This window comes from Ahaetulla prasina, chromosome 7 (assembly GCF_028640845.1).
Source record: "Ahaetulla prasina isolate Xishuangbanna chromosome 7, ASM2864084v1, whole genome shotgun sequence".
NCBI lineage: Eukaryota > Metazoa > Chordata > Lepidosauria > Squamata > Colubridae > Ahaetulla > Ahaetulla prasina.
This window is the reverse complement of record NC_080545.1, coordinates 11,855,496-11,868,546: the sequence shown is the minus strand read 5'-3', so window position 1 is coordinate 11,868,546 and position 13,051 is coordinate 11,855,496. Positions and strand designations below refer to the sequence as shown.

Here is a 13,051-nt window from a genome sequence, read left to right as displayed (position 1 = left end):
AGGTTGAGGACCCTGGGTTATGGAGTCTCCTTTGTGAGCACACACAACGTTGCCGATGCAATTTGCTTCCATTTCTGGACGAGATCCAAATTATTCCTTTTATTTACATTCCGGGCACAGACTTTTCACAAAAATAAAAAAAAGACAAAGTAGATTACATTAGACCAAATAAACTACCAAAACAGCTACAAAGTAATTGTAAGATGCAATCCAGGCAGTGTATCAAAACACAACAACATGGGAAGTAATATCAACACTCTGTGGGAACACATCCATCGAGGTTTATTTTGTAAATTGAAACCCAGTGCGTTGAGTGAACAAAATATCTTGGTTTTTAAAATACAAGAATTAAACAGCTCCTTCCCTAGGCTGCATAAGAGAAACCAAAATATATTTCTTACACGGAACAGAATTCTTGCCATATTTCTCAAACAGCTAAATGAACACAGAAAATATCAAGAGAGAGTTCAGACCTGCCCCAATAGCCAAGCAACATCTAAAGACATCTGCCTGTGTTGGAAAACCTACAAACCCATGTTTATCAAAACAATGGCTTATTCATTTAAGTCAAGTGTGCTGGTACTTAAAGAGACCAAGCCACAAATCACCCTGTTAGAACATGCCCAAGATACTTGGTTAAAATGTGGTTCTTTGATTTGCAGTTCCATGCAGTGTGTGCAGCCACAGCTGTCTAATCAAAAGCTCACAATTTTTTCCCCCTCTCTTGCCAGCTCAGAGGATCCAACTTAGCTTAATATATAGTTGAACCTTCCAGTTTTCCCAAAAAGAATTTGAAGTTGTAGGGTTGCAAAGTAAAGTTTAAAAAACCTCAAGACAAAAATCAAGAGCTGATAAAACAGCCCAACCTGTTACAATTATTGCAGGTTCAAGTCCCACCAGGCCCAAGGTTGACTCAGCCTTTCATCCTTTATAAGGTAGGTAAAATGAGGACCCAGATTGTTGGGGGCAATAAGTTGACTTTGTATATAATATACAAATAGGATGAAGACTATTGCTTAACATAGTGTAAGCCGCCCTGAGTCTTCGGAGAAGGGCGGGGTATAAATGTAAATAAATAAATAAATAAATAAATTACTCCCACAAAACCCCAAACTTTTAAATTCTCTTTCCAAAGTTGAGCAATGAGAGACATCAACATGGGCCAACAGACCTGATGAGAAGTGTCTTAAGACCTTCCTTTGGGATCGTCATAAGAATGGCTGTTCCTCATATCCCACCTCTTTCCAACGGCCGCCAATCAAAAGTAGAGCCTCTTTAAATAGGCTTTGGCTAGAGGGCTGATGGCAATAGATCTTTGTTTTAACTAGAGGGATTTTTTTTAAAAAAGAAACACCTGTAAGAAGGCTAGGACTTCCTCCAAGTTAAGGCTTAGCCTCAGGATAGCTTTCTCAAACTTAGCAACCTTAAGAGATGTGGACTTCAACTCCCAGAATTCCCTCGCCAGCATGCTGCTACCATACTTGGCTGGTAGCCTGCTTAGCCTTGAAATTCAAGGTTGCTAAGCTAAGGTTGAGAGACACTTGCCTGGGGAAGATCCCATCTTAAAAGGAACATCCGAACACTAATTCTTCCTAATTTCCATGTCCGCTTCGGAAGCCAGCAGAATGGGAAATCAGTTCTTATTTCCAGGATAAAGAAGTTGGGGGGGGGAATTAGGATGCTAATCAATTGGTGGAAAGGACACAGCATAATTGTATTTTTCTTCTTTCTAAAAATATTATTCTTCTTTCTATATTTCGTATTTTCTATTTTTTTCCTTGCTTTGAATGGTTTGCTACATTGAAAAATTCTAATTGCTTATGTGTGTGTGTGTGTGGATATGTGTGTGTGTGTGTGTGGATATGTGTTTCCCCAAAAATAAGACCCTATCTTATATTTTTTGATCCCCGAAATAAGCAATTGGCCTTATTTTCGGGGAGGTCTTATTATTTTGGGGTGTGTGGAGGAAACCAGAGGAAATGGTGGGGACCAGCTACCCATGTGTTTAAATATTTTTGGGGAGGGCTTATTTTCAGGTGGGGGGGTGTTTTAGTGCATGCATTCAAAAGCCTGATTGGGCTTATCATCAGGGGGAAATAGTGTGTGTGTGTGTGTGTGTGTGTGTGTGTGTGTGTGTATATATATGTGTGTGTGTGTATATATATATATATTTATATATATATATATATATATATATATATATATATATATATATATATATATATATATATATATATATATATATATTTTCTGAGGTTTTCACGGTGTTTGTATATAGGTCTTTGGTTGTTCGGTTTTCTCCCATGTAAAATTGGAAGTGTCTTGGCGACGTTTCGAAGTCTCATTCGTCATCTTCAGGCTTCAGCTTCGTGCTTCTGGGAGCAATGTGTGATCGCAGCTGTTTCTTCCTTTTAACTGCTAGTGGGGTTTGAACTGATTGGGTGGGAGCTTGGCTGTGCTCTGATTGGATGGGGTTTTCTGTGCTCTGATTGGCTGGGGTGTGTCCTGTGTTGGTGGGGCTTGGTTGTGCTCAGTCTAGTCTGTGCTGCAGGGATTGAAATGGCTAATGTTGCAGCTGCGGTCTGGCTTCTGGTCCTTGGACCAGAAGCCAGACCGCAGCTGCAACATTAGCCATTTCAAACCCTCCAATCCATTCATGCAGCAGACTGACACCCACTATGAAGATGTAGCACCACAAAGCCAAACAACAGCTATGCAGCTCACCAGCTCAAATCCCCTGCAGCACAGACTAGACTGAGCACAACCAAGCCCCACCAACACAGGACACACCCCAGCCAATCAGAGCACAGAAAACCCCATCCAATCAGAGCACAGCCAAGCTCCCACCCAATCAGTTCAAACCCCACTAGCAGTTAAAAGGAAGAAACAGCTGCGATCACACATTGCTCCCAGAAGCACGGTTGAAGCCTGAAGATGACGAATGAGACTTCGTCGAAACGTCGCCAAGACATTTCCAATTTTACACGGGAGAAAACCCGAACAACCAAAGACCTATATATATATATATATATATACACACACACACACACATACATACATACATATACATATATATATATATAGGTCTTTGGTTATTCGGGTTTTCTCCCGCGTAAAATTGGAAGTGTCTTGGCGACGTTTCAACAAAGTCTCATTCGTCATCTTCAGGCTTCAGCTTGGTGCTTCTAGGAGCAACCATTGCTCTTAGAAGCACGAAGCTGAAGCCTGAAGATGACGAATGAGACTTCGTCGAAACGTCGCCAAGACACTTCCAATTTTACATGGGAGAAAACCCGAACAACCAAAGACCTATATATATATATATATACACACACACACACACACACACACACACACACACATATACATATATATATATATATGTAGGTCTTTGGTTGTTCGGGTTTTCTCCGTGTAAAATTGGAAGTGTCTTGGCGACGTTTCAACAAAGTCTCATTCGTCATCTTCAGCTTCGTGCTTCTAGGAGCAACCATTGCTCTTAGAAGCACTGAAGCCTGAAGATGATTTAATGAGACTTTGTCAAACGTCGCCAAAATACTTCCAATTTTACGCGGGAGAAAACCCGAACAACCAAAGACCTACATATAAACACCTGCGAAAACTTCAGAAAACACACACACACACACACATATATACACATACATACTTGTACTCTCTTTGTATACATATACACACATCTACATATATACATACACATAGTGCATATATAAATATATACAATGTACATACATATACTGTATACGTATATATATATATATATATATATATATATATATATATATATATATATATATATATATATACACACACACACAGACACAAAATGTATATATGTGTGTGTGTGTGTATACACATACACAAGTGGGATTCACTTATCTTCCCTAATGTTTCACAAATGTCAGTGATCGTGCCACTGCTGTGCATGTGCACGGTATTCTGCACATGCGCAGTAGTCGTGCATTACATCGGGGTGGGTGGGCGGAGCCTCACGCAGTCGCCACTTCCGGTTCGCGCGATCTGGACAGAACCGGCTGAATCCCACCATTGATATATACTGTGTACATATGTATTACATACAGACATGTACATATATACATGTCTGTGTGTGTATACACATACATACACACATATACATGCATTATACGCACTTGTACAGATACACGCAGCTGCACTTTGAAAGTGATTTGTCAAAAGCCTCACCGGATCATTTCCTGGACATGCTAAGGAAAATTCATTTTTAGTGCATCCATACAGCAACGCATGCAAAACAATGCAAAAGGAAACCGCGCTGCCTTCTGTGAACATGGCTTTGCTCCGGATATGCAAGGAACTGCAGCCTCCATGTTTTATCCAAGATTTCACACGGAAAAGGGAGGCGATGAAGCTCGCACCCTGTAATTTACCAAGCAACCAGTTTTTAAATTGGATTTATCAGGGATGAAAACTGGTTCCCGGCACTTGTGCAACGCAGAAGAGCAGTTGCCCATATAAAAGGTCTAAGAGATTATGTTGGCTTGGAAAGCTTCAGCTGCAAATGAAAAGCTTTGCTGTTTGGCTCCAGGGCATGGAAGAAAAAAACGCTGTCCAACCTTGTGTAGGTAGGGATGTTTTGACTTATTGTTCTCTAAAAGGATGTGTTTCTCTCTCAGGACCTCACAATCGAAGTCTCGAGTCCAGCTGGAAGAAAAATGCACAGAAGTCGTTTTCTTGACAACCGTTATGGGACTCATCCTGGCTTCTCCGTACTGGTTTCCTTTAGGACTGCTAATTTTTCAATTTGGTCTGAGCTCAGCCAAGGTTAGCTAAATCCCGCCACCTCTTGTGCCTTTGAGGAATTACAACTTCAGAGATAGGAGAAGAAGAATTGGAAGGGACCTTGGGAGGTCTTCTAATCCAGCGGTCACCAACTGGTGGTCTGTGGAAACACTGGTGGTCCGTGAGAAAATTTTGGTAGTCCGCAGAAAAATTACTTGCATTTCTTATATTGCACTAAATCAAGGGTCCTCAAACTACGGCCCCTGGATCGGATACGTGCAATGAACCTTTGTGTTGCTGCAGAGAGTCTCCCCCTTCGGGGTCTTTTTGTGTGGGTCGGAGGGGGACAGAAATTTCAGCTTGGGGTCTGCTTCAGCCTCCTGGTGCGGGGCTTTGGGCAGAGGCTGGAGGGAAGTGCTGCTGGTGGCGAAGAGCCTGAGGGCCTCGTTGCAGTGGGACTGCATCATGGCCTGGAACTGGCTGATCATCTCAGCCCACTGAGCCCCCAGGCGCCTGTACCTGGCCTTGCACTCCCGCAGATCTTCCCTCGGCTTGGGAAGCCTATGCTCCTAGTCCTCAGTGAGGTTCTTCTACTGAGCCTCCTTCTTGGTCGGATCCAATTTGAACTGAGCTGCTTTGCCAGCTCTTTCTCGTGGTGGCTGTTTAGCTCCAACAACTGCTTCCTGTTGGGGTTAGGGTTAGGGTTAGAACCGGTAGGGAAAATTTTTAGATTTCACCCCGTATGACCAGGAGTGTATGTGGAACTTATTCTTAGTAGTACAGTTAGTCCTCGACTTATGACAATTGAGCCTCAAATTTTTGTTGCTAAACAAGACAGTTGTCAAAAGTGAGTTTTGCCCCGTTTTATCACCTTTCTTGCCACAGTTGTTAAGTGTATCACTGCAGTTGTTAGTGACCCAGTTGTTAAGTGAATCTGGTTTCCCCATTGTTTGTTAGAAGGTCACAAAAAAGGATCACATGACCCCCAAACAACCCTCATTAATACATGCCAGTTGCCATCCTTCCAAATTTTGACCACATGATCATCATCATCATCATAATAATATCAGAGTTGGAAGGGACCTTGGAGGTCTTCTAGTCCAACCCCCTGCCCAGGCAGGAAGCCCTACACCACTTCAGACAAATGGCTATCCAACATTTTCTTAAAAATTTCCAGTGTTGGAGCATTTACAACTTCTGCAGGCAAGTTGTTCCACGGATTAATTGTTCTAACTGTCAGAGTTAGAAATGACAAATCATGGGAATGCAGCAACGGCCGTAAGTGTGAAAACAGGTCATAAGTCATTTTTCAATGCTATTTGTAACTTTGGTCACTAAATGAATGGTTGTAAGTCAAGGGCTACCTGTATTTGGGTTGGTTTGATGGTTTAAGGCAGGGGTGGGGAACAATAGCCCTTTTACGACTGGTGGACTTCAACTCCCACAATTCCTTGAGCCAGCATGGCTATGGACTTCAACTCCCACAATTCCATGAGCCAGCATGGCTGTGGACTTCAACTCCCACAATTCCTTGAGCCAGCATGGCTGTGGGCTTCAACTCCCACAATTCCTTGAGCCAGCATGGCTGTGGACTTCAACTCCCACAATTCCTTGAGCCAGCATGGCTGTGGACTTCAACTCCCACAATTCCTTGAGCCAGCATGGCTCTGGACTTTTTAGTTCCCACAATTCCTGAGCCAGCCGTGCTGGCTCGTGGAATTCTGGGAGTTGAAGTCCACAAGTCATAAAGAGGCCACCCTTCCCCATCTCTGGCGTCGGGGAGTAGAATAATAATCCTTTTTTTGATCTCCTCAAGATCGGAGGCAAAGCTAAGAACTTGTGACATGAAAGCTGTAAACAAACCAAACTATTTCTGAGTTAGGAAAGGGGGATGAGTCTGAAATAATTGGTGTTGTTGTCATTCCTATAATAAGAGGACATTGTGGGAGGCACAGTTTGGGTACAGACTTTGGCTAAAATACGGCTTCTTCTTGTAATTGCAACACAGCCTCAAAAACACTTGCTTATCTCTGCTTGCGGTACGGTTCAATTAACTCGGCTTGCTGTGTGATTACGCAGTTTGCACAACAGGTACTGATCCATAAGCTAACCCCAAGGGCTGGGTTCATACTTAACATAACAACAGAGTTGGAAGGGACCTTGGAGGCCTTCTAGTCCAACCCCCTGCCCAGGCAATTCAGTGTTGCATCTCACTTCCCCCTTTCCCCCTCAACCCTCCACCCCCCACATTCTCCTTTTCTGCATAGTACAGGTGGTCCTTGACTTATGACCAGGGGTGGGCTTCAAAATTTTTAGCAAGGGGTTCTCTGCCTGGTTGCTAGGTGGGCGTGGCCATGGTGGGCATGGCCTAGTCGGCCTCCTGCACCATGGCAGGGGGAGCGTTTTTGCCCTCCCCGGGCTCCGGAGGCTTTTCTTGAGCCTCCGGGAGGGCGAAAATGGCCTCCCCAGGCTCCTCTGGAGGCCCTTCCCGAACTTCTGATAGGCCCGTTTTTCACCCTCTCTGAGTCACCGAGCGCACCCTGCATTTACCTGCATCCAAAACGGGTCGCATGGGGACTCCTGGGAGGGAAGGGGAGAGGTGGGCAGGGCAGGGCCAGCCACGCGTGGGATTTGGGGATTCTCCGAACCCCATAGAATCTTAGCTAGAGGTTCTCCCGAACCCCTGCGAACCCTCAGCAGCCCAGCCCTGCTTAAGACCACAATTGAGGCCAAAATTCCTGCTGTTAAGTGAGGCATTTGTTCACTGAGTTTGACCCCCATTTTACAAACTTTCTTGCCACAGTTGTTAAGTGAATCATCACAGTTGATAAGTTAGTAACACGGTTTGTTAAGTGAATCTGGATTCCTTGTTGACTTTGCTGATTAGAAGGTGGCTGAAACTGAGCACATGACCTCAGGAGGCTTGAACCGTCATAAATATGAACCATTTGCCCAGCAAATTTTGATCGCATGCAATGGGCCATGTGAAAAACAATCATTTTTTTTCCAGGGATGCTGTAACTTCAAGTGGTCACTAAATGAACTGTTGTATGTCGAGGACTATCTGTAGCTGCTCCGAAGAAAAACCTGGTGCGTTACCTTCCGCATTTGTAGATAACAGCAGCCCAGCTTTTATATCAACAGTGCTGGAGAAACTCTGAGAAATCTACAACAGAGGAATGGTTAATCAAGGCGACAGAACTGCCAACTCAGGTTAAATGAATGAATGGTCTTTGTCAGAGAAAATTCACTGAAGAATTGTATCTATAATTGCAAGCCTTTTGTGAACTTTCTGCAGGAGATTCCCCTCCAACACAAATTTTAAATATTTATTTACCTAACTATATGAGTATAATTACACTATGCCTAGTATGACATGTATAACCATAAAGGTAAAGATTCCCCTCGCACATATGTGCTAGTCGTTTTTAACTCTAGGGGGCAGTGCTCATCTCTGCTTCGAAGCTGAAGAGCCAGCGCTATCCGAAGACGTCTCCGTGGTCATGTGGCCGGCATGACTCAATGCTAAAGGCACACGGAACATTGTTATCTTCCCACCAAAGGTGGTCCCTATTTTTCTACTTGCATTTTTACATGCTTTCGAAACTGCTAGGTTGGCAGAAGCTGGGACAAGTAATGGGAGCTCACCCCGTTACGCGGCACTAGGGATTCGAACCGCTGAACTGCCTATCTTTTGATCGACAAGCTCAGCGTTTTAGCCACTGAGCCACCGCGTCCCCCTATGTATAACCATAGCTATAGACTAAAGGAGAAAAGGACTTTGTTGAAGTAAAATATCACGAAATTTGTACGAGAAGGAAGCATATTGCATTGTTTTATGATTAGCAGAAAGGATTGCCTTTTCCAAAATGTATAAATAATACATATCCTGAATCCAATTTTTGCTATCAGGGAAAGTAAATTCCAATTTCTCCAATATAATTCCTTCGGCAATTTCCTACTCCCAATATTGCTAAAGCCTCTCTCAGAATAGTTGAATTCCTCATTTTTGGAATGTAATTCAACACAATATGCATCTCTTTAATCTCCTGGAGGAGATTTTAAAAAATCATATTACGACATGGATTTTATGATCGTTAACATTTTTAAAAAATATTCTTTTTTTTTGTGGAAAATAGACATCATATCATATTTTTGAACTAAGAGTTGAATGTTGGTATTTCTTATATCCTTAGAAGAAGTCAAAAATTAATTCTTTGTATATTTTTTTCTTTTTTCTTTATATATTTCTGCACCTCTATTTCTCTTTTTCTTCTTTCTTTCTTCCCAATAGTTTTAAGTTTTTATTTCTGCTATAAACAATTTAATAACATTATTACAGCGATTAAGACAAAGACTGCTACATCGGTGCCCTAATATATCGTATTTCTTCTCTGAAAACGTTCCTTTACTTAAAAATTTTCCTGTCGCAACCAGCACAAATTATGACACTCTTCTTTCTCGTGTTTCAAAATAGATAATCCTATTCATGCAATCCAGTATTTATTTTTGAAGCCACATTGTACACTGACTCACAATCTGACTATGACAGCTCCAAGATTCCCCTTTGGTCTGAGGTAAATTTACCATATATGCCTGTGTAATGTGTGTTACGATTTCATTCTGTTGTTTGCAGTCCATTGTTCTAATTAATTCAAAACCGTTCTGGGTTTTATCTTGGTTTTCCAAAGAATTAGCAATCCCATTCCGTAATGGGTCTTTTGCAAATTAAAAAAACAAAACAAAAAACACCACCATATCATTCCCCCAAACCATTAAAAACTTGAAGGCCAAACCATGGAATGCGGTGTTGTTGAGTCAACCGTTTGGTAGAGTTCATCTCTCGGCAATTTTATACGCAAGTTGCCTATAAAATGAATTTGCAAAGCCATTTGTCTGAAATGGTGCAGGGTAGGGGTGTCAAACTCAAGGCCCCGGGGACTGGAACTGGCCTGGAAACAGTGAAGGACCAGCCTGCGGTGCCTCTGCCAGCAAAAACAGAGCTCGCGAGGGCTGCATGCGGCCCTCCTGAGCCGCATGCAGAGGGTTGCCGGCAGAGGGTTGGAGGAGGCCGTCGCACCCCCCTCCCCAGCTCTGTTTTCACTGGCAGAGGGTTGCAGGAGGCCATCACAGCCGAAAATGGAGCCTGGGAGCTTGTTTTTGCTGGCAGAGCCCTCGGGCCACCACAGGCGTTCCCTGACACGACTGACGTCATGCTGACCATCCCCATCCTGGCCATCACCGTTTCAAAGCCGAAGAGCCAGCACTGTCTGAAGACGTCTCCGTGGTCATGTGGCCGGCATGACTCCACGCCAAAGGCGCACAGAATGCTGCTACGTTCCCACCAAAGGTGGTCCCTATTTTTCTACTTGCATTTTTTTTATGTGCTTTCGAACTGCTAGGTTGGCAGAAGCTGGGACAAGTAACGGGAGCTCACCCCGTTACGCGGCATGAGGGATTCGAACGGCTGAACTGCCGACCTTTCGATTGACAAGCTCAGCGTCTTAACCGCTGAGCCACCGCGTCCCATATTTGGAATTGTTACGCCACCCTAAATAAACCCGCTGTCCTTTTGAACTCTATCCTGGCTCCTGATTTCCTGCGCCTGCCAGATTCTTTGACAAAAGCAATGCGTTTCCTCTTAACTGCTTTTCCCTTCTGTTCTTCGTCCTCTTTCTGATGACTTTTTACCACACTGTTGCATCATGCAATTTTACCACAGTCGGAATTTGAAATAATTACCATCACTTCTGAGTGTTGCTTGCTTCCCACAGAGGATGGCCCGCTGGCTGCAAGGAAGGAACAGAGATATCTCACCGAGATTCAGTTCTGTGCTGATAAATTATCATATGCTTAGGGGTAACCTTCCTACTATAACCTCCTGAATTAATTCTTTATTTCTGTACTTGTATCTTGCTGGAAAGAAAAAAAATCCATCTGGTTCAGTTCCAAACTGGGGGAAAGGAGAAAGACAAAATGGAGGCTGAAGGCTGATTGGAAAGGAAGGTTCTCTTTAAAGTTCACTCTGCTAAACAAATAATTCCCTCAACACTGTCAAATTATTTACTAAGTCTGCACTACTATTAATCTTCTCATCATTCCCATCACCCATCTCCTTCCACTTATAACTGTATGACTGTAACTTTGTTGCTTGAATCCTTACAATTTATATTGATATTGTTTCCTGATTGCTTATTTGTACCCTATGACTATCATTAAGTGTTGTACCTTAGAATTCTTGATGAAGGTATCTTTTCTTTTATGTATGCTGAGAGCGTATGCACCGAAGACAAATGCCTTGTGTGTCCAATCATGCTTGGCCAATAAAAAAATTCTATTCTATTCTATTAAATGGACTTCAACTCCCAGAATTCCCTAGTCACCAAGGCAGGCTGGAGAATTCTGGGAGTTGAAGTCCACATGTCAGGGTGGGGGTGGGGGTAAGGGAGGGAATTGGGGGGTTGAGGGTAGAGGATGGAGTGATGGTTAATGTACAGGGATTATAGAAGATGTATAAATATTTATTTATTTATTTATTTATTTATTTATTTATTTATTTATTTATTTATTTATTTATTTATTTATTTATTTATTTGTTCATATTTTTATACCGCCCTATCTCCCTAGGGACTCAGGGCGGTTCACAACCAAATAAAAACATACATATAAATACCATTAAAACATCCATTAAAAAACTTATAACTGGCCGAATAATTAAAATAGTAATAAAAATAATAAAATCCCCATTAAAACCAATTTGAATTTAAAATCTAGTCCAGTCCTGCGCAAATAAATAGATGTGTCTTAAGCTCGCGGCGAAAGGTTCGGAGGTCGGGAAGTTGGCGAAGTCCTGGGGGAAGCTCGTTCCAAAGGGTGGGGGCCCCCACAGAGAAGGCCCTTCCCCTGGGTGTCGCCAGCCGGCACTGTCTGGCCGCCGGCACCCTGAGGAGTCCCTCTCTGTGAGAGTGCACGGGTCGGTGGGAGGTATTCGGTAGCAGCAGACGGTCCTGTAAGTAACCCGGCCCTATGCCATGGAGCGCATAATTAATGTAGGGTCGGGTCTGCCCAACTACCATTTTAGAATGGTGGGGAGGGAGAAAAGAGGAGAGAGTAGGAGGTAGGAAAGAGGAGAAGAGGGGTAGAAGAGGGAGAAGGAAGGTGTAGGGTAGAGGGAGGAGAGGATGTAGATAAGAGAAGGGGAGGAAGGTCTGGAAAGTAGAAGAAGGTAGACGAGGGAAGAGAGTTAAAAGGAGGGAGTGGTGACTGGGCAAGCCCGACTAATTGTATAAGACTGTACACTGGATGAGTTGTTGATCATGAATGTAAAAATAAAACTTTTTTATTAAAAAAAAAGTCACCAAGATTGATAAACAAGTCGTTCTCGACTTATGACCAATTGAGTCTAAAATGTCAACATGCCTACCATTCCTGTCCTATTGTTTTCCTTCGTTATATCCAATTAATATAGTTATTACATACTCATACTCATATATATGCTTATATATTGTATAATTATTTCATGCTTATGCTTATATATACTGTGTGACAAAAATAAATAAATAAAAAATAAATAAATTTGTTAAGTGAGTTTTGCCCCGTTTTACGACTTTCCTTGCCACAGTTGTTAAGCGAATCACTGCAGGTGCTAAGTTAGGAACACGGTTACTTGACGAATCTGGCTTCCCCATTGACTTCGCTTGTCAGAAGTTTGCAAAAGAGGATCATACGATCCCCACTGCAACCGTCATAAACATGAACTGAGCATCTGAATTTTGATCACGTGACTAGGGGCATGCTGCAATGGTCGTAAGTGTGAAAAATGGTCGTAAGTGCGAAAAATGGTTGTAAGTGTGAAAAATGGTCATAAGTCACTTTTTTCGGTGCCATTGTAACTTCAAATGGTCACTAAACAACCTGTTGTAAGTTGAGGACTACTTGTAATCCATACTTAATTATCAACCTGGTCTTGAGTAGGCAAAAGGATTCGAAGCCAAGTGTCAGAATTTGTCAGGAGAAAGCAAATCTCAGGTTTACAGTTAACATAGGGAAGGAAATCATCATCAGAAGCCAGTTTGAATTTGTTATTTACTAGTTTCCTTTTTTTCCCTTCCTCAATGAGGAGCAATCTGTGAAAGCCAAATCAGGTATGACTGCCTCTCTCCTTCACTGTCTGTGTTTAAATTGAAACAAACAAACAAACAAAAAATCCCCTATCCTTCTTCAGCGTTAAAAACGTAGAATAACTTTGTTGCCGCTTTGAATGTAGACGAATCGG

General features: G+C 42.6%; 1 long non-coding RNA gene across 1 annotated transcript; it reads left to right on the top strand.

The window, feature by feature from the left end:
- Positions 1 to 4,683: 4,683 nt before the first annotated feature.
- LOC131202186 (uncharacterized) lies at positions 4,684 to 10,958 on the top strand. The gene is made up of 3 exons (XR_009156089.1): positions 4,684 to 4,818; positions 7,787 to 7,989; positions 9,254 to 10,958. It is a non-coding gene; the product is annotated as an uncharacterized LOC131202186 (long non-coding RNA).
- The last annotated feature ends 2,093 nt before the right edge of the window (positions 10,959 to 13,051 follow it).